General features: G+C 39.0%; 1 long non-coding RNA gene across 1 annotated transcript in view; it reads left to right on the top strand.

The window, feature by feature from the left end:
• Positions 1-878: 878 nt before the first annotated feature.
• Positions 879-23,794, top strand: part of LOC117196906 (uncharacterized) — a 248,940-nt gene continuing 226,024 nt past the window's right edge. The window contains exon 1 of the long non-coding RNA XR_004477333.2: positions 879-1,005. This is a non-coding gene — a long non-coding RNA (uncharacterized LOC117196906). The remainder of the gene's footprint in view (positions 1,006-23,794) is intronic.

The raw sequence follows: 23,794 nt of genomic DNA, 5'->3' as shown, positions 1-23,794 counted from the left end.
GCACTAGAGAACTGTCTACTTGTATGCATCATGCTGGGATCTTTGAGATGGCAACAGTATGACTGTGGCCGCCAATGGACTGCAATCCACATTTATGTCCAGCCATATTTTGGGGCCCCCAAACTAACAGTGGCGCTTCCTGCACACACAAGAACCCACATGCCCCAGTCAGGCAGAAAGCCAAGTTAAGTTCTCAGGACACAAAACGAGACAAACAAGAAGGCGATAGCTGGCCCTAGGAATATGTCGACAACCAGTGGGTGCCCGAAAGCAAATTCACAAGTCACGATTCGATTCAGAATAAATCTTACAAATGTTTTTGCCTGCCAATCTGAATTTGGAAAGAAAGGAACAACGAGAAGTTTTCCCTTGCTCTCTCGACGAGGCACCACAGATAGAGATCTAGGAGAGCTGACTTTGTTAGGAATTCTTACCCTTTTTTTGCTTCTGCCAGTTTCCCCAGGATTCTGTAGGCTCTGGAGTGAGTGGGGTGTCCCAGCAAGCCTCATCCTGGTCACGAAAAACTGAAGAGGAGGAAGAATAGTTTTCCCTCTACGCCTTATAGTGAGTGCTAGCCTGAGATCCCTTTTTCTCTAAGGCAACTTGTAAATGGATACTTTTATCAGGTTAAAAGTTCTCAGCTGTGGCCACTATAATGCAAGATTATCCTCAGCTGTGGCCACTATAATGCAAGATTATCCTGGGTAAGGATAACCTGCTTGTTTGGACTTAAAATTTTATTCACGTCACTCCTCTCGCTGGGCCCAATCCTGCTTAAGTCAGACCAAGTCTGACCCGGAACTAGTTCCGTAGTCCCACCTCCCTACCCGGTCGCGTTTCTAAGTCGGACCCAGTTCGCCTCCGACTGGATTCCAGACCGAGTCTAGAGAAAGAAATGTTTAAATGAAGTCTAAAAGCTTCTGAGACAAAAGACTTCGAGACTCCAAGAGGGGCGGACCCAGCACCTCCTGAGGCGGAAGAGGCAGCGAGCTCAGGGCTCAGCAGGTACCACGTCTGGTTGCTCGTTGCTCCTGGGGCCGTCGGGGGTCTCCTTCGCTCCCCGCTTCTTACTGTTACTAACAGAACTGTTAAAAGATAAACTGAGGCATAGAAAACATTTTTTTTTTTTTTTTTTTTGCGGTACGCGGGCTTCTCACCGCTGTGGCCTCTCCCTCTGCGGAGCACAGGCTCCGGACGCGCAGGCCCAGCGGCCATGGCCCACGGGCCCAGCCGCTCCACTGCACGTGGGATCCTCCCGGACCGGGGCACGAACCCGCGTCCCCCGCACCGGCAGGCGGACTCTCAACCACTGCGCCACCAGGGAAGCCCTAGAAAACATTTTTTTTTTTTTTGCGGTACGCGGGCCTCTCACTGTTGTGGCCTCTCCCGTTGCGGAGCAACAGGCTCCGGACGCGCAGGCTCAGCGGCCATGGCTCACGGGCACAGCCGCTCCGCGGCACGTGGGATCCTCCCAGACCGGGTCACGAACCCGTGTCCCCTGCATCGGCAGGCGGACTCTCAACCACTGCGCCACCAGGGAAGCCCCCTAGAAAACATTTTAAGGGTTTGAGCAAAAATCAATTTGAATCGGGCAGCATCTAGTCTAGCAGATAGAAAGGAGCTCCGGGCAGTTGTTCAAAATGAAAGACTTTCGTAGGCAGAAGGGAGCAGGAACGAGGAAAAATAAAGTAGGGAGAGAAGCGGTGGGTTAATGCATAGTTACCTTCCTTCAGGGGATAGCAGGGGTCTGTCAGGCAGGTGACCCCACTAGTGCTGATCAGGTGGTTTCTGATTGATTAGTTTAGTTTTCCTTCTAGGAGAGCCGAAACTGTGATTGTCTCAGTTTGGTGATGTGGGACTTAAAATAAACAACTCCATTTTGGGCTGGTTGTCTTGTTTTTAATACTTTATGGCTTATATGTAATGTTATGCTTAAAAGGTCTTCCTCATAATTGTAACTTAATTAAATATTTAGTGCTTTCTTGAATATTTTGACCTTAATATATCATATATTTGTTTTTCTTTTCTAATTTTTTTGGTAAGAATACAAAAAAGATCCAGCTGTATAGTATTTTTTTCCAAATGACTAGTTGATATTCTCAGCATCGTTAGTTGATTTATCTATCTTCTATTTGGAATATATATTTTCCAAATTTCCTGTTTAATCCATCTCTGAAGACTATTTCAGTGATCTATTTGTCTATTATAGTGTTTCTCAAATTGTGTATTTTTTCATTAGAGAAGATGTCCCCTTAGCCAATATGATTGGAATTACTATTTCCTCATTTAATAATAAAAAAAACTGGTTAAAGCAGAAAATCATTAAAAAATACATAACACCCTAAATATTTTAAGTTAAAACATATGAATGCACATTTGCCAGTCTGTTGAATTAGATCTTAGGCATTTTCTTTGACTGTGGTTCTACTGTTAATTTTTGTGTCATCAATTTTGCGTTAATGATGCTCTTATACCTTTCTTTAAAGTAGACAAGTCTTAGAGGAAGACCTTTAGGAGTAATCCAAGTGAGAATCCTTCTAGCTTTTTATGATTTTATTCTAATCTGTTGGAGTTTTCTCATCCACACTAGTTCAAAATATTTTTTCAGCAATTTACTTTTATTGTATTTTTCTAAAACATTTAACTTAAATTTCATAGAAACAGTCTTCTTTTGGAACTTACATTTTATGGGTTTACATAATATTTGTCATGGTCCAAGCGCGGGATGGAAGAAGAATTTCCAGACACTAAGTATTTTAGAAAAGAGTGAGTTTATTGAGAACAAAGAGCAGAGTTAGTGAGGGGCTCTGCAAATACACTGGGCCGACCTCCTGATAGACCAGGGAGAGCCGACCCCCTTTGTGGGCTAGTAGTCAACTTTTTTTTTTTTTTGCGGTACGCGGGCCTCTCACTGCTGTGGCCTCTCCCGTTGTGGAGCACAGGCTCCCGGCGCGCAGGCTCAGCGGCCATGGCCCACGGGCCCAGCCGCTCCGCGGCACGTGGGATCCTCCCGGACCGGGGCACGAACCCGTGTCCCCTGCATCGGCAGGCGGACTCTCAACCACTGCGCGACCAGGGAAGCCCCTAGTAGTCAACTTTTATAGCCTCAAAACAAAGAAAATTTCTGCCGGCAGGATGGCATTAGGTGATTGGTCAGGATGCTACAAGGTTACTACATGGTGATTATTTTGCCTAATATGGAGTTGGGGGGCTGTCCGATTTAGATTAGGAGACCCATGGCAACAGTTGCTATGGGGGCTTGGTTAATTTCGGAAGTTTTGTCCTGTGTCCTTGATGTAGAGTGTCCTTGATGTAGGGCTCCATGTTTCCCCCTCTTTTTATTTATGGGCCAAATCTTTGGCCCCTTAACACACTGCTCATGACTAACTATCTGCCTATCCCCGTCTCAGGCCATAGGAACCCAGGTTACTGGTGAAAGGGGTGATGACCATTCCTAGCTTCTTCCTGCTGGACAGGGGCGTTGCGGGGCCCTGAGTCCCAATGCCTGCTCTCTCTCAGGGTGTATTTACAGAGGGAGATAAGAACCTGTCGAATGATAAGGTGGCTTGTTCTGATGTAGTCCGTGTGCCAACTGACTGGTATCCTTGTTGTAGCACCATCTGGAATTGAATCTTTTGAACCTGTCGGGAGATGAACTTAGATAATGTGTTAATAATGTAGGGACTAAACAACAAAACAAAGGCTATCAAGATTAATGGTCCCAGCAGGGGCAATAGCCATGTCCATAACCAGATCCCCATAGAGGAGAGGAGGTTGGAAAGCAAGCTGGGGCCCTGTCCTGTTCTCTCTTTTAAATATTCTATTAATTTGATGTTTTTCTTTAGAATCTGAAGGTCTTCTTCAACCTGGCCAGAGGTATTAATATAGAAGCTGCATAGTACGGCACAGACACCCCCTGCCTCATCTGTTATAACATTAAGGGCCCTCCTATTTTGTAAAACTACCTTGGTCAGAGAGCCTAGGGCTGACTGCTGTTCCTCAGTGGCTGCTACCGTAGCCTTCCAAGATTCCTGGATTATGATGGTGAGATTGAGGACGCTCCTATCTAAGAGGGGTATGCCTGCAAACCAAGAGAGCCCTCTACAGACACTATGTATTATTTTGGGCCGATCAAGAATTGGGTTATCATAAGCATGTCCCCGCCAATCAGTGGTTCATTTTTGTCTCTCCCGGACAGGTCTTAAGGCCTCCTCGAGGAAGGACCCAAGGTTGGGAATGCCTCCTGAGGAAGCTAAATCCTTTATAGTCATAATGGTCACCTCTGGGACTGCAGCAGTAATAGTACAGAAGCCCCTCCAAAGTGTGGGAAGATCCAGATAGGCCCCATTACCGGATAGAAATGAAAATCTGGTGTCCCTCAAGGATTCCCCCGTTGTGGGTCCCCAGAGCCAGGCCCTGACCTTTTGGGAGTTTTCCTCTGGAAATAGACTGAGGTCCCATGGCCTAGGCTTATATTGGGAAGGCCAAACTCCAAGGAAATAATCATCTACACATAAAGGGGAGAATCCGGGCTCTGACTGATTATGAGTGTGACGGGGAGATTGGCAAACAAATTTCTGAATATTAGCTGAATTATGTTATATTTTGGAGGAGAGTCTTGTCGGGAGGTTTAACTAAGTAAGTGTCTGGTGGTCACACCAATCCCTACATATTTAGTTCCCAGGGCCGAACTTTTTTGGGGGATTATGGTCTTCATTAGTATATTTCTTAGTTGCATTTTTCCTTGAATTTCCCCAACACAAAGTGAAATTATGTTCATGTACATCATATTCATCCTCCTCTGACCAGAGATCCCACTCCAGGCTTGTCTGATTAAAATTGAGGGTGTAGTTACAAAGAGAGTCATTTAGCCAGCTCCAAATGGGTCCCCATCCATCCAGGTTGGAAATAGTCCTTTAAATTATGTCTTTTCCAGTGTGTATAATCCCCTGATTGTGGGTCATGGGGCATCTGATTTTCATCCAAAAATAGATTACTGAGATAAGCTTCAGAAACAAACTTAGAGTGTCCTTTAATAATTCAGTTAAACTTTTTAGCAATATAATATTACAGCAAGGTACTGTCTGGGAAGTGAGTCTTGGTAACACAGACCTTAATGAACAAAACTAGAATTTAATATTCAGTGAAACGTAATTTTTTTTTTTTTTTTTTCCATTGGGAGGGCATTAACCCTGCAGCCAGGGAAGACTTATCCCGTCAAATAAAAAAATGAGGATTGTCAGGGAGGCAGAAAAAGCCAGGCGGCCGTCTTGGATTTCCCATAGCCCTGACTGTTTGATTGACAGCTGTTGTTTACCCATCTTAAATTCCCTGATTTAGGAGTAGACTGCTGCCATATTTTAAGGATATCAGGATGGCAAAAGTCTGGCAATGAGGGGTTAACTTTTGTAGAAGCAGAATGAACTTTACATGCAACATAATCTTCATAGATCATTGTGAAATACTACTTATTTACTCAAGCAGAGTAACAAAAGGATTTTAAAAGCAAATGTAAATCACTTAAATGCAAGGTAATTCACATAGTCTGTTACCAAAAGCAGCATTCCAAGAAAACTTTGTTCTCTTAACAGAGAGAGAGAACCAAATTCCAGTCTGGTACCAGCTTATGTTAATCACAAAATTTATTTACCTAATTAATTTTAATTCAATCTTAGAAAGTCCTTTCTATAAATCTTGAAGAGGTAGTATTTTTGCAAAGGCAGTTCAACATCTTAAGAAAACTTGTACCATGTATAAAACTCTTTTCTCAGGGTCCATTTTCCACAAACATTTTTTATCACTTTCTGTATCCATCACTTTATTTTCCCATTCAGAAACAGTCACCTGTAAGTCAGTCCTACTTCCTTTTTCCTTAATAAAATGTAATTCCATTCCTCATACCTTTTTTACTGAAAACATACATCCTACTTTCCTTAAGCAACCATGAACTGTCCTTTATATCAGCTCTCTGTAGATTAGTAAACATACATCCAAATAATAATTTTTGAAGAATGTGCTTTCTTATAGAAAATATCTCAGTGTGGCACCAAACACATTTTTAAAATAATTCCAAACCTTTTGTTTCTATCTAAAAGGAAGATAGTGTTCAGTAATTAATGTTTCAGTATCTTATTTTATTTGGAAATGGACTAGTTATTTAATAAGCTTCCATCCTTTAACTTAATTTAGCATAACTCTAAATGTTTTAAGTTGTTGAATATCTGGAGAGATTATTCTTAAGTAGACATTCCTAAAACATAATTATTCCCAAAAAGTTCACCCGAAGCTCTTATCTCATTTGTATTTTCTTTTCTTAAAAGTTTCTTCACATTGAGTTATTTTCATTGCTGACAAATTTGCAACAGATATAATAAGAGCATATTTAGTTTATATTATATCTAGGCACAATAAAAGTATTATACTTAATGTTGATGGCTCAAAAGACATGTCTATATTAATTAGATCAACAAATGTAACCATTAACACCAGGTATTAATTTAATATTTCTCAGTTCACATGAATCTGAAATTTATTTAGCTTATTTTTTCTTGTATTTAGAATTGTTTGATTTGTAAGCACTTACTTTTCTTTTAAGCCAATTAAATAGAGCTCATTTACAAATTAACCTCAGCAATATTATCCAAAGACAAAGACACATACTGAGACATACACGTATATCCAGACAGTCAGAGATCTCATAGTTTCCACTTGAGATTTAAAATGTCTCTTTGCCTCTTTTTTTTTTTCTTGGCTTGAAGTTCTACTAATTAACCCAAGGCTGAAGTCTCAGGCAAAGTGGGCTGTGTTTGTAGCTCAAAGACAGGATAAGAATAAACTTCAAAGTTTTTCCTAGGCATCTTTTTGTTCTCTCTGGGTCAGGATTCTGAAAAAAATATTTCAACAGGCTAGCTCTTCTAATTGCACATGCAAAAAGAACCCCTTTTGCAATTTCAAAAAAAGTTTTATTTTAACCAGTTTTCTCCAGAGTCTAAAGAATATTGTGGGCATCCTGACTGAAGGAACCTAACTTGTTTTGAATTTGGGAAATGTCAGACATGGGAAAGGGATAATGGACTCTAATAGTGCCCATGTCTCCATTAGCTACTTCTCTTAAGGGAAGCATGTTAGAATCTGTTTCCTGGCGTTGGGCAGTCCTCGATCTTGTGTGGGGAGGAGAGAGAGGGCTTTCGCCCTGATAAGGGGTTGGCTGTTGGGGACCGGTGGATTGAGGAGGGGGCGGGGGCTGAAGTGAGGGGGGTTGATGGGGTGGGGGACAGGAAAGGTCGAGTAGAGGGTCGTCTAGGAGATCTGACGGAGAGGGAGACAGAGGGGGACTGGGGGATAAGGCGGCAACAGAAAGACGCATGTAACATGAGTCCCTCAGATCTGGATTCTGACTAAGGGCCATAAAGGTCTGGACCTAAGGAACCTCTGAATCATTTCCTTGTTTCTGGCAAAAGAGATCAAGTTGGAGGATCATGTTATAATTTAGTGTGCCGTTAAGAGGCCATTGTTCTTGGTTCCCCAGTTTATACTGCGGCCAAGCTGTGTTACAAAAGAAAATGAGCCTCTTCTTTTTGAGATTTTCAGGGTCAAATTTTTCCAGTTCCTGAGGATACAGCCAAGGGGTGAGTCTGAGGGAGGCTCCCGAGACGTTCCAGAACCCATTCTTAGCCTGTGTGCCATAAAATGGGGGTCCTGAGAGTCACCGGCTGACAGAAAGGTGTCCTCTTTGTCCCAGTGATCTCTCCATGAGACAAAGGCACAAAATGGGCCAACCGTCCCAACAGTCATGTCTGACTGTGAGAAGTGATCCCTGAGCATGCGACTGAGGCACAAACTGTGCAACTAAGCACCATAAGACTCGGGAAGGGAATGAAAGAAAAGAGAGAGAGATTCCTGGGACCCCCTGGGTGACTCACCGTTTGGCGATTCCCTGAAACGTGAAAAAGCACTCCTGGGTTGGCTCAGAGGCAACCCTAGGCTCCTGTAAGTCAGTACCGACTGAGAAAAAGGTGAAAGTAACAGAGAAGACAGGCTGAGGAATCACCCTCACAGTCCTGCTGGGAAGGCGGCGGCCAAGGGGAGAGGGCTCAGTGTTTTGCTTGAACCAATATGTGCCTCACGGTGCATGGAAATTGTCTTGCTGAGAGCAGATGCTCTAACAGCCTGGTCTGTCCTGTGACCCCCTTACACTTTGACGGGAGCTTCAAGCGCCAGGTGCCCTAATGGCTTTTAAATGCCTGACCTGTGCCCGCACAATATCAGTCGGCCAGTCCTCAGTCAGAAGGAAGACAGAGGGACCCTCACCCGTTCTGGGTGGCAGTTACAGGGGCGAAGTGAGCCGTGCAGCCTTTGGAACACACCAGGGTGTGGCCCTGGCCATAGTTCCTCTGTTGCTTCCATGGCAGCTTGCCTGTTCACAGAGGGTCTCAAGAAATGAGGAGAGGAGGCCGGGGAGGAGATCCCTCCAAGAGATGTCCCCGTACAGGCCACCAAAATGTCGTGGTCCGAGTGCGGGTTGGAAGAAGAGTTTCCAGACACGAAGTATTTTAGAAAAGAGTGAATTTATTGAGAGCAAAGAGCAGAGCAGAGTTAGTGAGGGGCGCTGCCAATACAGCGGGCCTACTTCCTGACAGACCAGGGAGAGCCAACCCCCTTTGTGGGCTACTAGCCAACTTTTACAGCCCCAAGACAAAGAAAATTCCTGCTGGCAGGATGGCATTAGGTGACTGGTCAGGATGCTACAAGGTTACTACATGGTGATTATTTTGCCTAATATGGAGTCCAGGAGTGGGGGGCTGTCCGGTTTAGATTAGGAGAGCCCATGGCAACAGTTGCTATGGGGACTTGGTTAATTCTGGAAGTTTTGTCCTGTGCCCTTGATGTAGGGCTCCACAATATTTAATTAAATTAGGTAATTATTTGGTGTAAATAGGCATAAACAGTTCTGAGTTTTTATTTTGCTTCTAAGAAAGGAAACAATGGACTCACCTGTGGGAACAGAGTGTGAATGCAACAGTGTGGTCCACTGGCTGGGTTTTCAGTATGCAGAGAGCATCAGATGATATGTTTCATAGTGAAAATAGAGTTCATTAGTTAAATTGGTAGATTAGTTAAGGGAAGGATAGTTATACTTCACTTGTGTTATTATCATCTGGGAATCTCATTTTAAGAAATGCATATTTTCACACTCTAGCCCTGACATAGAAAGTCAGAATTTTTAATGTTTGACCCACAGGGAAATTTCAGAGTTAACATGCATCCTAGGTAATTCTTCTGCATTATTTGAGAGCCATGGGTACATAACTTCACTTATCAAGCTACCCTAATTTATGTCACTCTATTATATTTTAGTATTCTGTAGGGCTTCGCCCTCAGTCTTCTTATTTTTCTTGGCTAGTTCTGCATGTATATTTTAACAGATCAAAGTTAAAGTTTTATTTTCAGATTATTTCATTTCAGGTTATATTGATTCAATAGATTAATTTAGAGAGAATTAACATCTTTACAATGTGACATTTTGATTTCCACAAGCAAGTTATGTGTTTCCATTTATTCAAGGCTTTTTAACCTGCCTCACTAGGGTTTTAAGGTTTTCTTTGTGTAAGCCCTACACAATTCTTGTTAAATTTCTTCCTAAATGTTTTAACTTCTTTTGTTATTCCTATAGAAAAAAAGGTCGATTGAACTTTAACTGTTCTAACTCACTTTGGTTTATATACTGAAAAGCTATTGCTTTTATATTTTGATTTTGTAATGTCTACTGATACACTCTTTTTTTAAACATATTTATTGGAGTATAATTGCTTTAAAATGGTGTGTTACTTTCTGCTTTATAACAAAGTGAATCAGCTATATATACATATACATATAACCCCATATCTCCTCCCTCCTGCATCTCCCTCCCACCCTCCCTGTCACACCCCTCTAGGTGGTCACAAAGCACTGAGCTGATCTCCCTTTGCTATGCGGCTGCTTCCCACTAGCTATCTGTTTTACATTTGGTAGTGTATATATGTCCATGCCACTCTCTCACTTCGTCCCATCTTACCGTTCCCCCTCCCCGTGTCCTCAAGCCCATTCTCTACGTCTGCGTCTTTATTCCTGTCCTGCCCCTAGGTTCTTCAGAACCTTTTTCTTTATTTCTTTTTTAGATTCCATATATATGTGTTAGCATACGGTATTTGTTTTTCTCTTTCTGACTTACTTCACTCTGTATGACAGTCTCTAGGTCCATCACCTCACTACAAATAACTCCATTTCGTTTCTTTTTGTGGCAGAGTAATACTCAGTTGTATATATGTGCCACATCTTCCTTATCCATGCATCTGTCGATGGACACCTAGGTTGTTTCCATGTCCTGGCTATTGTAAATAGAGCTGCAATGAACATTGTGGTACATGTCTCTATTTGAATTATGGTTTTCTCAGGGTATATGCCCAGTAGTGGGATTGCTGGGTCGTATGGTAGTTCTATTTTTAGTTTTTTAAGGAACCTCCATACTGTTCTCCATAGTGGCTGTATCAGTTTACATTCCCACCAACAGTGCAAGAGAGTTCCCTTTTCTCCACACTCTCTCCAGCATTTATTGTTTGTAGATTTTTTGATGATGGTCATTCTAACTGGTATGAGGTGAAACCTCACTGTGGTTTTGATTTGCATTTCTCTAATGGTTAGTGATGTTGAGCATCCTTTCATGTGTTTGTTGGCAATTTGTATGTCTTCTTTGGAGAAACGTCTGTTTAGGTCTTCTGCCCATCTTTGGTTTGGGTTGTTTGTTTTTGTGATATTGAGCTGTATGAACTGCTTGTAAATTTTGGAGATTAAACCTTTGTCAGTTGCTTCATTTGCAAATATTTTCTCCCATTCTGAGGGTTGTCTTTTCGTTGTCGTTTATGGTTTCCTTTGCTGTGCAAACGCTTTTAAGTTTCATTAGGTACCATTTGTTTATTTTTGTTTTTATTTCCATTACTCTAGGAGGTGGGTCAAAAAGGATCTGGCTGTGATGTATGTCATAGAGTGTTCTGCCTGTGTTTTCCTCAAAGAATTTTATAGTGTCCAGTCTTACATTTAGGTCTGTAATCCATTTTGAGTATTTTTGTGTGTATGGTGTTAGGGAATGTTCTAATTTCATCTTTTCCATGTAGCTGTCCACTTTTCCCAGCACCACTTATTGAAGATGCTGTCTTTTCTCCACTGTATATTCTTGTCTCCTTTATCAAAGATTAGGTGACCATATGTGTGTGGGTTTATCTCTGGGCTTTCTATCCTGTTCATTGATCTATATTTCTGTTATTGTACCTGTACCATACTGTCTTGATTACTGTAGCTTTGTAGTATAGTCTGTAGTCTGGGAGCCTGATTCCTCCATCTCCATTTTTCTTTCTCAGGCTTGCTTTGGCTATTTGGGGTCTTCTGTGTTTCCATACAAATTGTGAAATTTTTTGTTCTAGTTCTGTGAAAAATGCCATTGGTAGTTTGATAGGGATTGTATTGAATCTGTAGATTACTTTGGGTAGTATAGTCATTTTCAACAGTGTTGATTCTTCTAATCCAAAACATGGTATATCTCTCCATCTGTTTGTAGCATCTTTAATTTCTTTCATCAGTGTTTATAGTTTTCTGCATACAGGTCTTTTGTCTCCTTAGGTAGGTTTATTACTAGGTATTTTATTCTTTTTGTTGCAGTGATAAATGGGAGTGTTTCCTTAATTTCTGTTTCAGATTTTTCATCATTAGTGTACAGGAATACAAGAGATTTCTGTGCATTATTTTGTATCCTGTTACTTTACCAAATTCATTGCTTAGCTCTAGTAGTTTTCTGGTAGCATCTTTAGGATTCTCTATGTATAGTATCATGTAAACTACAAACAGTGACAGCTTTACTTCTTTAATGATTTGGATTCCTTTTATTTCTTTTTCTTCTCTAATTGCTGTTGCTAAAATTTCCAACACTGTGTTGAATAATAGTCGTGAACATGGACTACCTTGTCTTGCTCCTGATCTTAGAGGAAATGGTTTCAGTTTTTCACCGTTGAGAATGATGTTGACTGTGGGTTTGTCATATATTGCCTTGAGATCGTCATCTGTTTTTTCTCCTTCAGTTTGTTAATATGGTTCATCACATTGATTTGCATATATTGAAGAATCCTTCCATTCCTGGGATAAACCCCCCTTGATCATGGTGTATGATCCTTTTAATGTGCTGTTGGATTCTGTTTGCTAGTATTTTGTTGAGGATTTTTGCATCTATGTTCATCAGTGATATTGGCCTGCAGTTTTGTTTCTTTGTGACATCTTTGTCTGGTTTTGGTAGGGGGGATGGTGGCCTCATAGAATGAGTTTGGGGGTGTTCCTCCCTCTGCTACATTTTGGAAGAGTTTGAGAAGGATAGATGTTAGGTATTCTCTAAGTGTTTAATAGAATTCGCCTATGAAGGCATCTGGTCCTGGGCTTTTGTTTGTTGGAAGATATTTAATCACAGTTTCCATTTCAGTGCTTGTGATTGGTCTAGTTATATTTTCTGTTTCTTCCTGGTTCCATCTCAGAAGGTTGTGCTTTTCTAAGAATTTGTCCATTTCTTCCAGGTTGTTCATTTTATTGGCATAGAGTTGCTTGTCATAATCTCTCATGATCCTTTATATTTCTGCAGTGTCAGTTGTTACTTCTCCCTTTTCATTTCTAATTCTATTGATTTGAGTCTTCCCTCTTTTTTTCTTGATGAGTCTGGCCAATGGTTTATCAATTTTGTTTATCTTCTCAAAGATCCAACTTTTTGTTTTATAGATCTTTTCTTTGAGAAAACTATACTAAAAAAAATAAAAAAAAACCAGACAGACAGAACCCTAGGACAAATGGTAAAAGTAAATCTATACAGACAAAATCACACAAAGAAGCATACACATATACATGCACAAAAGGAGAAAAAGGAAAAAAATATATTTTCTGTATATATATAAAAAAGAGCAGCCAAATCAGTAAGCAAATCTACCAGTGATAATAAACTCTAAGTACTAAACTAAGATAAACATGAAACCAGAAACAAGTTAGATGCAGAAAGCAAACCCCAAGTCTACAGTTGCTCCCAAAGTCAACCGCCTCAATTTTGGGATGATTTGTTGTCTATTCAGGTGTTCCACAGATGCAGGGTACATCAAGTTGTTTGTGGAGATTTAATCCTCTGCTTCTGAGGCTGCTGGGAGAAATTTCCCTTTCTCTTCTTTGTCTGCACAGCTCCTGAAGTTCAGCTTTGGATTTGGCCCTGCCTCTGCATGTAGATCGCATGAGGGCATCTGTTCCCTCCCAGACAGGATGAGGTTAAAGGAGCAGCTGATTAGGGTGCTCTGGCTCACTCAGGCTGGGCGGAGGGAGGGGTATGGAACGCGGGGCAAGCCTTTGGTGGCAGAGGTGCAACAGCGTGAGGCGCACCATGAGATCTCTTGGGGAACTTGTCCCTGTATCAAGGGACCCTGGCAGTGGCAGGCTGCACAGGCCTGTGGGAGAGGAGGTGTGGGTAGTGACCTGTGCTAGCACACAGGCTTCTTGGTGGCTGCAGTGGCAGCCTTAGTGTCTCTTGCCTCTCTCTGGTGTCCGCGCTGATAGCCACAGCTCGCACCCATCTCTGGAGCTCGTTTAGGTTTGCTCTGAATCCCGTCTCCTTGCGCACCCCAAAACCATGGTCTCTTGCCTTTTGGGCAGTTCCAGACATTTTCCCAGACTTCCTCCCTTCTAGCCGTGGTGCACTAGCCCCCTTCAGGCTGTGTTTACGCAGCCAACCCCAGTCCTCTCTCTGGGATCTGACCTCCGAAGCCAGAGCCTCAGCTCCCAGACCCCACCCGCCCTGGCGGGTGAGCAGACAAGCCTCTCAGGCTGCTGAGTGTTGGTCTGCAGTGATCCTCTATGTGGGAATCTCTCTGCTTTGCTTTCTTCACCCCTGTTGCTGTGTTCTCCTTTGTGGCTCTGAAGCTTCCCCCTCACCCCACGACCCCCCCGTCTCTGCCAGTGAAGGGACTTCCTAGTGTGTGGAAACCTTTCCTCCTTTACAGCTCCCTCCCACTGGTGCAGGTCTGGTCCCTATTCTTTTGTCTCTGTTTTTTCTTTTTTCTTTTGCCCTACCCAGGTACATGGGGAGTTTCTTGCCTTTTGGGAAGTCTGAGGTCTGCCAGCGTTCAGTAGGTGTTCTCTAGGTGTTGTTCCACATGTAGATGTATTTCTGATGTATTTGTGGGGAGGAAGTTGATCTCCACGTCTTTCTCCTCTGCCATCTTAAAGGTCTCCTGATTCACTTTTTAAAAATCTTCTGATAATGTTGTTTTCAGTTTGTTCTCTTGTGTTTTCTAAATATGTAGTCATATCTACTGCAAACAGTAATTATTTTGTCTTTTACTTCTCACAATTTCTATTTCTGGTTTCTCTTTCCAAGTGCGCTGTCTCTGAGAATGGCACTCTGCTGTTGTGCAGTGTGGAACTGGGTCCCCGTGGGGATCTTATATATTCCTCCTGTTGCTGGCCCATGGCTGCAACTCTTACCAGTCTAAGGAAGTGATGCTGGGGCCTTACAGAGCTGCACCATATACTTATTGAATATTCTTCCCCAAAGTGTGGAAGGTTATATCCTCCCCCATTTGCTCCACAGCACACAGTGTTTGGCAAATCTTTTTCTTAATTTGTGTCTTAAATTTGTTTTTTTTCTTTTTTTTTCTTTTTTTTAACGGTATGCGGGCCTCTCACTGTTGTGGCCTCTCCCATTGTGGAGCACAGGCTCCGGTCGCTCAGGCTCAGCGGCCATGGCTCACGGGCCCAGCCACTCTGCGGCACGTGGGATCTTCCCGGACCGGGGCACGAACCCGCGTCCCCTGCATCGGCAGGCGGACTCTCAACCACTGCGCCACCAGGGAAGCCCTGTGTCTTAAGTTTGTAGCTGTTTTTCTTAAGTAATGAAGATGCTGTATTTGTGTTGTTTTTAAGTTTCACACAGAATAATTACTTTTACCTACCTAATTATCACAGGAAGTCTTCATTAGCTTTTTAAAGACGTTTTGAAAAACATTTGGATTTTAATTTTTTTACATAAATTTACATAGTCAAATATGTAGAATTTTTCTTTGTAACTTGGTTCAGGATTATCATAGAAGGTTGCAGAATGTGAGTAATTGTTGAAGCTGGGTAACAAAAACATAGGAATTCATGCTATTATCACTGCTTTTTGTATGTGTATAAATTTTCAAAATTAAAAAGATTAAGGGCATTAAGAAGAAAAAGATATTTCTTTAGTTTCAGATCTGACAAACATTTACGAAATATTTTTTCTTTTTATGATTTCACTTTCAGTTATTTCTTTCATTAATTTAGAATTTTTTGTATCATGTTTGGTGAGCATATGATATTTCCCCCTTCAAAGAGGTAATCAATTATCCCAGCACTATTGATTGAACAAACTTTCCTCTCTCTCTGTCCTCCCTCCCCAGACAGACTTCATCATTGTCTAACATCACTGTGCAAGTCTATTTCTGGACAAATTATCTGTTTGTCAATTCTCATATAATAATCTATTTACAGCTTTTGTGCTTTTAATTAATTTTAGTATTGGTCATGGCAAATCTCTGTCATTATTTTTCTTTTTAAAAGTTTTCTTGTATCTTTTAATCGTCACTCTTCTTGATAAACTTTGGGACCATTCTCAGTTTCTAAAAACAATCACTGAGATATTATTTATTTATTTTCACTTAGGAATACTATTTAATATAAAATTTAGCATATAATAAATGATATAATATTTATGAAGGTATATGTTGAAAGCACAATTTTTAAATACTATTATTTACTCCTATTTTTCACAGTATGATAAACAGTTTACATCCTTTTTTTTTTTCATGGAATGGTATTTTATTTTAAATATAGCAGTATGTACATGTCAGTCCTAAACTCCCAATGTATCTCCCCACCCTGACTTGTCCCCCTGTTAATCATAAGTTCATCCTCTGAGTCTGTGAGTCTGTTTCTGTTTTGTAAATAAGTTCATTTGCATCTTTTTTTTTTTAAGATTCTGCATATGAGCAATATCACAATGATATTTGTCTTTCTCTGTGTGACTTACTTCACTTAGTATGATAATCTCCAGGTCCATCCATGTTGCTGCAAATGGCATTATTTCGTTCTTTTTAATGGCTGAGTAATATTCCATTGTATACATGTACCACATCTTCTTTATGGGATATTAGTTAAATCACATTAAGCCTACATAATAATTAGAGAAGACATTCAACATCATTTTTTCTCAGCTGGGTGCTTAGTGTAGTTTTCCAATGATTGCAGTCTTGTTTTAGGATTCTCAGTGAAATTTAGTAGATTTTTTTCATTTATGTCTCATGTATTTTTATTTTTTATGAATTTTATATATTTTGTTAGCAGTTGTGAATTAGATATATATTTTTCCTAATTAAAATTTATATTTTGTTCTTCCTGAGTTATATAGTACTAATGATGTTTGTTTGCTTATTTAGTGTATATTGTTTATTAACTATTTTTATAATTTTTTTCTAGAATTTTTTGCATTTACTGGGAAGATAACTATTATCAAGAAATAATTGAATTGGATTTTCATTTTTTTTAATACTATTCATTGGGCAAGGGTTCCAGAATAATGTCATATAATAGTGATGATACTGGCTAAACTTCTACTATTTCTGATTTTAATAGGCATTTCTCTAACGTTTTATTGTTAATTATGACATTGTAGGTTGATTTCATTTTACGAAAATAATTTTAGAACTTTTCTAATATGCTTTTTTCTTGTTTTGGAATCTTTTTTTTTAAATACAGACAGATTCTTATGATGGTTCAACTTTACAGTTTTTTGACTTTACTATGATGCGGAAGTGATAAGGTAGAAACCCTACTTGAATTTTGATCTTTTTCTGGGCTAGTGTTATGTGGTAGATACTCTCTCAATATTCCCATGAGGCTGAGCAGCGGCAGTAAGCTGCAGCTCTCGGTCAGCCATACGATCATGAGGGTAAACAACCGATACACTTAAAACCATTCTGTACCCCAGCAGCCATTCTGTTTTTCCTTTTCAGTACAGTATTCAAAAAATTCCATGAGATATTCAACACTTTATTATAAAATAGGCTTTGTGTTAGATGATTTTGCCCAACTGTAGACTAATGTAAGCATCCTGAGTGTGTTTAAGTTAGGCTAGGCTAAGCTATGATGTTTCGTAGGTTAGTGTATTAAATATACATTTTCAACATGATACTTTCATTTTTGGATGTGTTTATTGGGATGTACCTCCATAGGAAGCTGAGGAAGATCTGTACTTCAACTGTCATGTGTCAGAATGGATCTTATTTAATGTTTCTTCCTTTCTCATTATCAGTTTTATATTTTTTCATTCTTAATTTCATGTTTACACTTTCCCTATATTAGACTTATTAGAAATTTGATTCTCATGCTATATTCCTGAAAACCGATTTACAGTTCAGAATTCACTCACTTCAAAAGCAGATTTGAGGGTCTTGGGAAGAAACAAGAGATAGACTTACTTATATCTCCAGGGCATTTTATCTCCAGGACATTTATACGTAATTTATACGTAAATACAATCATACAGAATTTGCATTATGTGTATCTATTTAATTTGCCGACACTGAATAGATAATATCGATAATTCATGATTATTCATTTAATGAATACTGCACATATATAGTGATAAGAATCAAAGAAGAGCCTAATCTTAAGAATATGAAACATACTGGGTTTGTAAACTATGTATTTTCAGTGCTAATATTAAAAAAACATACCATTGGCATAAGGAACTTATATCACCATCTGTACAAATATTAAACTACACCACTATAAATTATATTTAGTAGCTCTATAAATGGAGAAAGGCAGGGAAATACAATCAAAATATATAGTATCATAATAAAATATATTAAAGTATATCAAGATTTTGGTCTTCAAAGTATTGGTTTCCCATGGAGTCATAATTAATTCATGTTCCGTCTCTTCTGTGTACAGAGAAAAGTACATAAACAGAGGAGTTTTCATTCACACCTCCTCTTCTGCCAAATTCCAAATGAAATGAAACCAAAGCTAGTATGCCAAAAAATTTGATTTAAAGGAAACCTCAGACACTGAAGCCATTAAGCACACATTTCCTAAATAAAAAATGAGTTGTCTGCAAGCTGTCTTGACACGGTCTGCAAAGTCTCACTGCATAAAACAGCAGCTCAGCAGATTGTCAGAGTTCCTGAGATAAACAAAAACCAAATCAAACTTCCTTCTCCCTGTCTTTCCATTTAAGGTTCATCTTGACAGGAAAAAAAACTATATATATATATATATATATATATATATATATATATATATATATATATATGCTTCTTCGCTCTCTAAGAGAGATTTGCAAATATCCCCATACAGCATTTGGGCATTGCCTTTTGATTTGGAATAGTTTTTCAAAAATGGGAAAATAATGCACTGACTGTATGAAAAAGATGCGTGCTAATTCATTTAAGAGTTTGAAAATTAATTACTTTTATTATATATATCAACTACTGGCAATTAAAACTCAAATTTCAGAAAAATTTGAGATGATTATTGTTGTTAAGAGCACAGGATCTGGAATTAGACAGTTGTCCTTGAATTCTATATATACATATACTGTATCCAACTTTGGACAATATACTTCACCTATCTGGGCCTCAGTTTCTCTGTCTTTAATGGGAATAATGGAAGTACTTACCTCATACAGTTGTTTTAAGAGTTAAATTAGTTAATATATATTTTAGAACAGTAGTTCATGCCATGTAATAAATTTTATTTGTGCTAGCTCTAATATGATAATTATTATTATATTATTATTTGTTTTGTTTATTGTTCCTTTCCTAGGTGTTTCTTGTAACCTGTAACCCCTGCTACTATACAGCCATCTGTTTCATTAGCCATACTCTATTATTATCATATTCTATAAATCTCTTTCTGAATTTCTAGAGCTATGATATACAATTGTGTATATCCAGAGAGTTGAGATGGAATGGAGAGTGAGCAACAGTGGGTGCCCCTAGCTTTTTACTTTATTTATTTAACTTTTATTGGAGTGTAGTTGATTTACAGTGTGCTAATTTCTGCTGTACAGCAAAGTGAGTCAGTTATACATATATCACCTCTTTTTTAGGTTCTTTTCCCACATAGATCATTATGTATTTTATGTATAATAGTGTGTATATGTCAATCCCAATCTCCCAATTTATCCCTCCCCTCCTTTCCCCCCGGTAACCATAAGATTGTTTTCTACATCTGTAACTCTATTTCTATTTTGTAGATAAGTTCATTTGTACCATTTTTTTAGATTCCACATATAAGTGATGTATGATATTTGTCCTTCTGATTTACTTCACTCAGTAGGACAATATCTAGGTCCATCCACCTTTCTGCAAATGGCATTATTTCATTCTTTTTTTATGGCTGAGTAATATTCTACTGTATATATGTACTACATCTTCATATCCATTCCTCTGTTGATGGACATTTAGGTTGCTTCCATGTCCTGGCTTTTGTAAACAGTGCTGCAGTGAACATTGGGGTGCATGTATCTTTTCGAATTATGGTTTTCTGTGGGTATATGCCCAGAAGTGTGATAGATGGATCATATGGTAACTCTATTTGTAGTTTTTTAAGGAACCTCCATACCATTCTCCATAGTGGCTGTACCAATTTACATTCCCACCAACAGTGTAGAAGGTTTCCCTTTTCTCCACACCCTCTCCAGCATTTGTAGATTTTTTGATGATGTCCATTCTGACCAGTGTAAGGTGATACCTCATTGTAGTTTTGATTTGCATTTCTCTAATAATTAGTGATGTTGAGCATCTTTTCATGTGCTTTTTGGCCATCTGTATGTCTTTTTTGGAGAAATGTCTAGATCTGCCCATTTTTTGATTGGGTTGTTTGGGGTTTTTTTGTTATTGAGCTGCATGAGCTGTTTGTATATTTTGGAGATTAAGCCTTTGTTGGTCGCTTCGTTTGCAAATATTTTCTCCTATTCTCCTATTATTTTCTCCTATTGGGTTGTCTTCTTGTTTTGTTTATGGTTTCCTTTGCTGTGCAAAAGTTTTTAAGTTTAATTAAGTCCCATTTGTTTATTTTTGTTTTTATTTCCATTACTCTAGGAGGTGGATCAAAAAAGATGTTGCTCTGATTTATGTCAGAGTGTTCGCCTATGTTTTCCTCTTAGAGTTTTATAGTATCTGGACTTACATTTAGGTCTTTAATCCATTTTGAGTTTATTTTTGTGTATGGTATTAGGGAGTGTTCTAATTTCTTTCTTTTACGTGTGTTGAATAGCTGTCCAACTTTCCCAGCACCACTTATTGAAGAGACTGTCCTTTCTCCATTGAATGTTCTTGCCTCCACTATCACAGATTAGGTGTCCATAGGCACATGGGTTTATCTCTGGACTTTCTATCCTGTTCCATTAAACTATATTTTTGTGCCAAAGTACCATACTGTTTTGATTACTGTAGCTTTGTAATATAGTTTGAAGTCAGGGAGCCTGATTCCTCCAGCTCTGTTTTTCCTTCTCACGATTGCTTTGGCTATTTGGGGTCTTTTATGTTTCCATACAAATTGTAAAAATTTTTTTCTCTAATTCTGTGAAAAATGCCCTTGGTAGTTTGATAGGATTGCACTGAATCTGTAGATTGCTTTGGGTGGTATAGTCGTTTTGATAATACTGGTTCTTCCAATCCAAGAACATGGTATATCCCTTCATCTTTTTGTGTCATCATTGATTTCTTTCATCAGTATCTTATAGTTTTCTGAGTACAGGTCTTTTCCTTCCTTAGGTAGGTTTATTCCTAGGCATTTTATTCTTTTTGGTGCAGTGGTAATGGGATTATTTCCTTAATTTCTCTCTTTGATCGTTCATTGTTAGTATATAACAATGAAGGAGATTTCTGTGTATTAATTTTGTATCCTGCAACTTTACCAGATTCATTGATGAGCTCTAGTAGTTTTCTGGTAGCATCTTTAGGATTTTCTATGTATAGTATCACATCACCTGCAAACAGTGACAGTTTTACTTCTTCTTTTCCAATTTGTATTCCTTTTATTTTTTTTATTCTCTGATTGCCATAGTTAGGACTTCGGAGACTATGTTGAATAAGCCCCTAGCTTTTTAAAAGCACTTATAAAGAAAAAACCAATTCTGTGTTTCTGTTTCTTAAGACTACTCATAAGCAAAACTATGAAGTTCACAGATTGCTTTGGATTTTCTTCTGTTGGTTGCTGTTCCTTGCTATACCCCTGCAACCGAGGCTTGAGAGGGGTTCTTGCCTTGAGCCTGTTATGATAGGTTCAGCGTCTTAACACAGTGGTCCATGCTTTGCATCTCTCCCTTATTTTTCAGTTCATTTGCTATCATCCCATTCCCAGTGATACATACCCACGTTTCATATCTCTCATAATCTTGCTTTCCATTAGGCAATGCTGGATTATAATGTGCTCATCAAAAAAATGAATTCCACTTAGAACATTAGCTAAGTAATATGTTACCCTTTCTAAATAGTGTGTCAACCTCCCTCCTTTTGCATTGCTTGTTTCTTACACATAACACATATTGGCTCATTTCTAGATATCCGTTTTGAATCAATTTGAAGGCCCATCATAGTTCATATGTAAAAGATAATACTTCATCATACACATACCTGTTATGGAACAAGTGTTCCTTGGAATACCTTTTGGAAAAGACTGTCTTACATGCAATGTAGTGGAGTATAGTCACACAATTTAAATGAAATACTTACAGAAAAACTTGATATAAATAAAAAGACATGAAACTAGAAATTATGCTTATCCCATTAGTTAAAAAAAATATATATATATATATTTTTTTTTTTGCGCTATATGGGCCTCTCACTGTCGTGGCCTCTCCCGCTGTGGAGCACAGGCTCCGGACGCACAGGCTCAGCGGCCATGGCTTGAGGACCCAGCTGCTCTGCGGCATGTGGGATTCTCCCGGACCGGGGCATGAACCCGTGTCCCCTGCATCGGCAGGCGGACTCTCAACCACTGCACCACCAGGGAAGCCCTCCATTAGTTAAAATATTTGAACTAAATATTTATTAAAAATTTTCTCCTCTAACTTGAACACTTGACTCTCTAAACAGGCAGATTTTGATTTTCAAAACTGATAAATGAGAGTGAATTAAGATTTACACATTAAGGAAATGGCAAGTGGCTCATGGCTCAGCCTCTGTGTAGCCAACTGCATGAAATGAAAAAATTAGGTTGTCTTATTTCATGCACTGTATAGTAGCTCACACTGTGCTGGCCTGAATTAAATCTAGATCACAAGAAGCTTCATATGTTATTAGCAAACTGTAGTTATCAATCCTTTCTCTAAAGAGAAGACAGAATAATTGAAACTGAAGTGAGCTAATGTGTCTCCAGCTCTTAGTACAATTGGTGAACACAAGCAGAAAGTATACAATGACTATTAGTTTTATAGTTAAGCAACTCTGCCAAAAGTGCATTATATTGGGAAATACGGGAATATTAAATGCTTTAGCTACCCATTAGAGGCTGGAAGAATGTTAATTTATCATCTTTTTTATGCAGGGCCACAATTATTCTGGGCTTGAGTCAAGTGGAAACAAGTTGTCCCCACATACCAGTACCTACTAGAAAACTCCTCATGCTTTCTCTCATTCTCTTCGCAGAATCTCTAAGGCACCACATGCTTAAGTAAAATAATGTAATCACAGCAACTAGACATGCTTCTTCATTTCCCCAAATAATCATTCCCCAGTTTTTAATAACATCAGAAGTGCCAAGTAGAATTGTACTTCTAATGTCTTCTCTAATTAGCTAGCCTTGGAACCCTCATCTTTCTCACTATTAGCGTAAATGACTTATTTATAGCAAATTAGTCTGGTGTTAGGATTCATCCCAAACCCCCAAAAGTTGGAACCATATTTTTTTTCTTGCTGTTGAATACATTCTCAGAGCATAGAAGGGACTAGAGAACAGAATTTTATTGGTCTAAGAACTTTCTATTCCCCTTTATTTACTCATGTTATTTTTCTTTCTACAATCTTTGTTTAAAAATGAGCATTGGAATATTGAAGGCTTGAAAAAATTTATGGTTAAATTAAAAAGAGGGACATGAGGGGTGTGGGGAGTATGTAGGAACAGGGAAGATAAGGATGAGAAGGAAATTTCCCCAGTTATAAATGTGCTTCCAGGAACCTCTCCAGCATATGATAAATATCTAATTGAGGTTGGCAGTTAAAATCAGTGAGGTAGGAAAACCTGAGAAGAAAATCCTTGTCTAAAATTGTGGAAAAAAACCCAGATATTAAAATAGACACAAGTAGATGTAAGAATAATTGAATATAAATGAGAGTGGAATAGATGGAGTGATGATGAGTCCCAGTGGGGAAAGTTGAAAATATACTCAAAATTTTTAGACATAAAAATTGAGAAAACGTATTTGAGAGTTGGTGGTCTTAGAGTTTGAAACCACTGTTTCAGCTGAAGCTTAAAGGTACCTGAGATGAAGGACATATCTATGTGTAAAGCATAGAAGGAAAAGAGTTAGTAACCAAGGACTAGAAATTGATATAAATTTGCTGTATCACCTCGAACTAACCAATTAACACCTAAATATACTTCTTCTAAGGTAAAGTGGGGTTAATAATAAAAATATTAGTCTCTTTCCTTTACTTTGTCTTAATAGCCCTTATATAATGTCAACTCACATTTTTAAGCTTCCAAGCAGTACAGA

This window comes from Orcinus orca, chromosome 11 (genome assembly GCF_937001465.1).
Source record: "Orcinus orca chromosome 11, mOrcOrc1.1, whole genome shotgun sequence".
Lineage (NCBI taxonomy): Eukaryota > Metazoa > Chordata > Mammalia > Artiodactyla > Delphinidae > Orcinus > Orcinus orca.
This window is presented reverse-complemented; position numbering and strand designations above follow the sequence as displayed.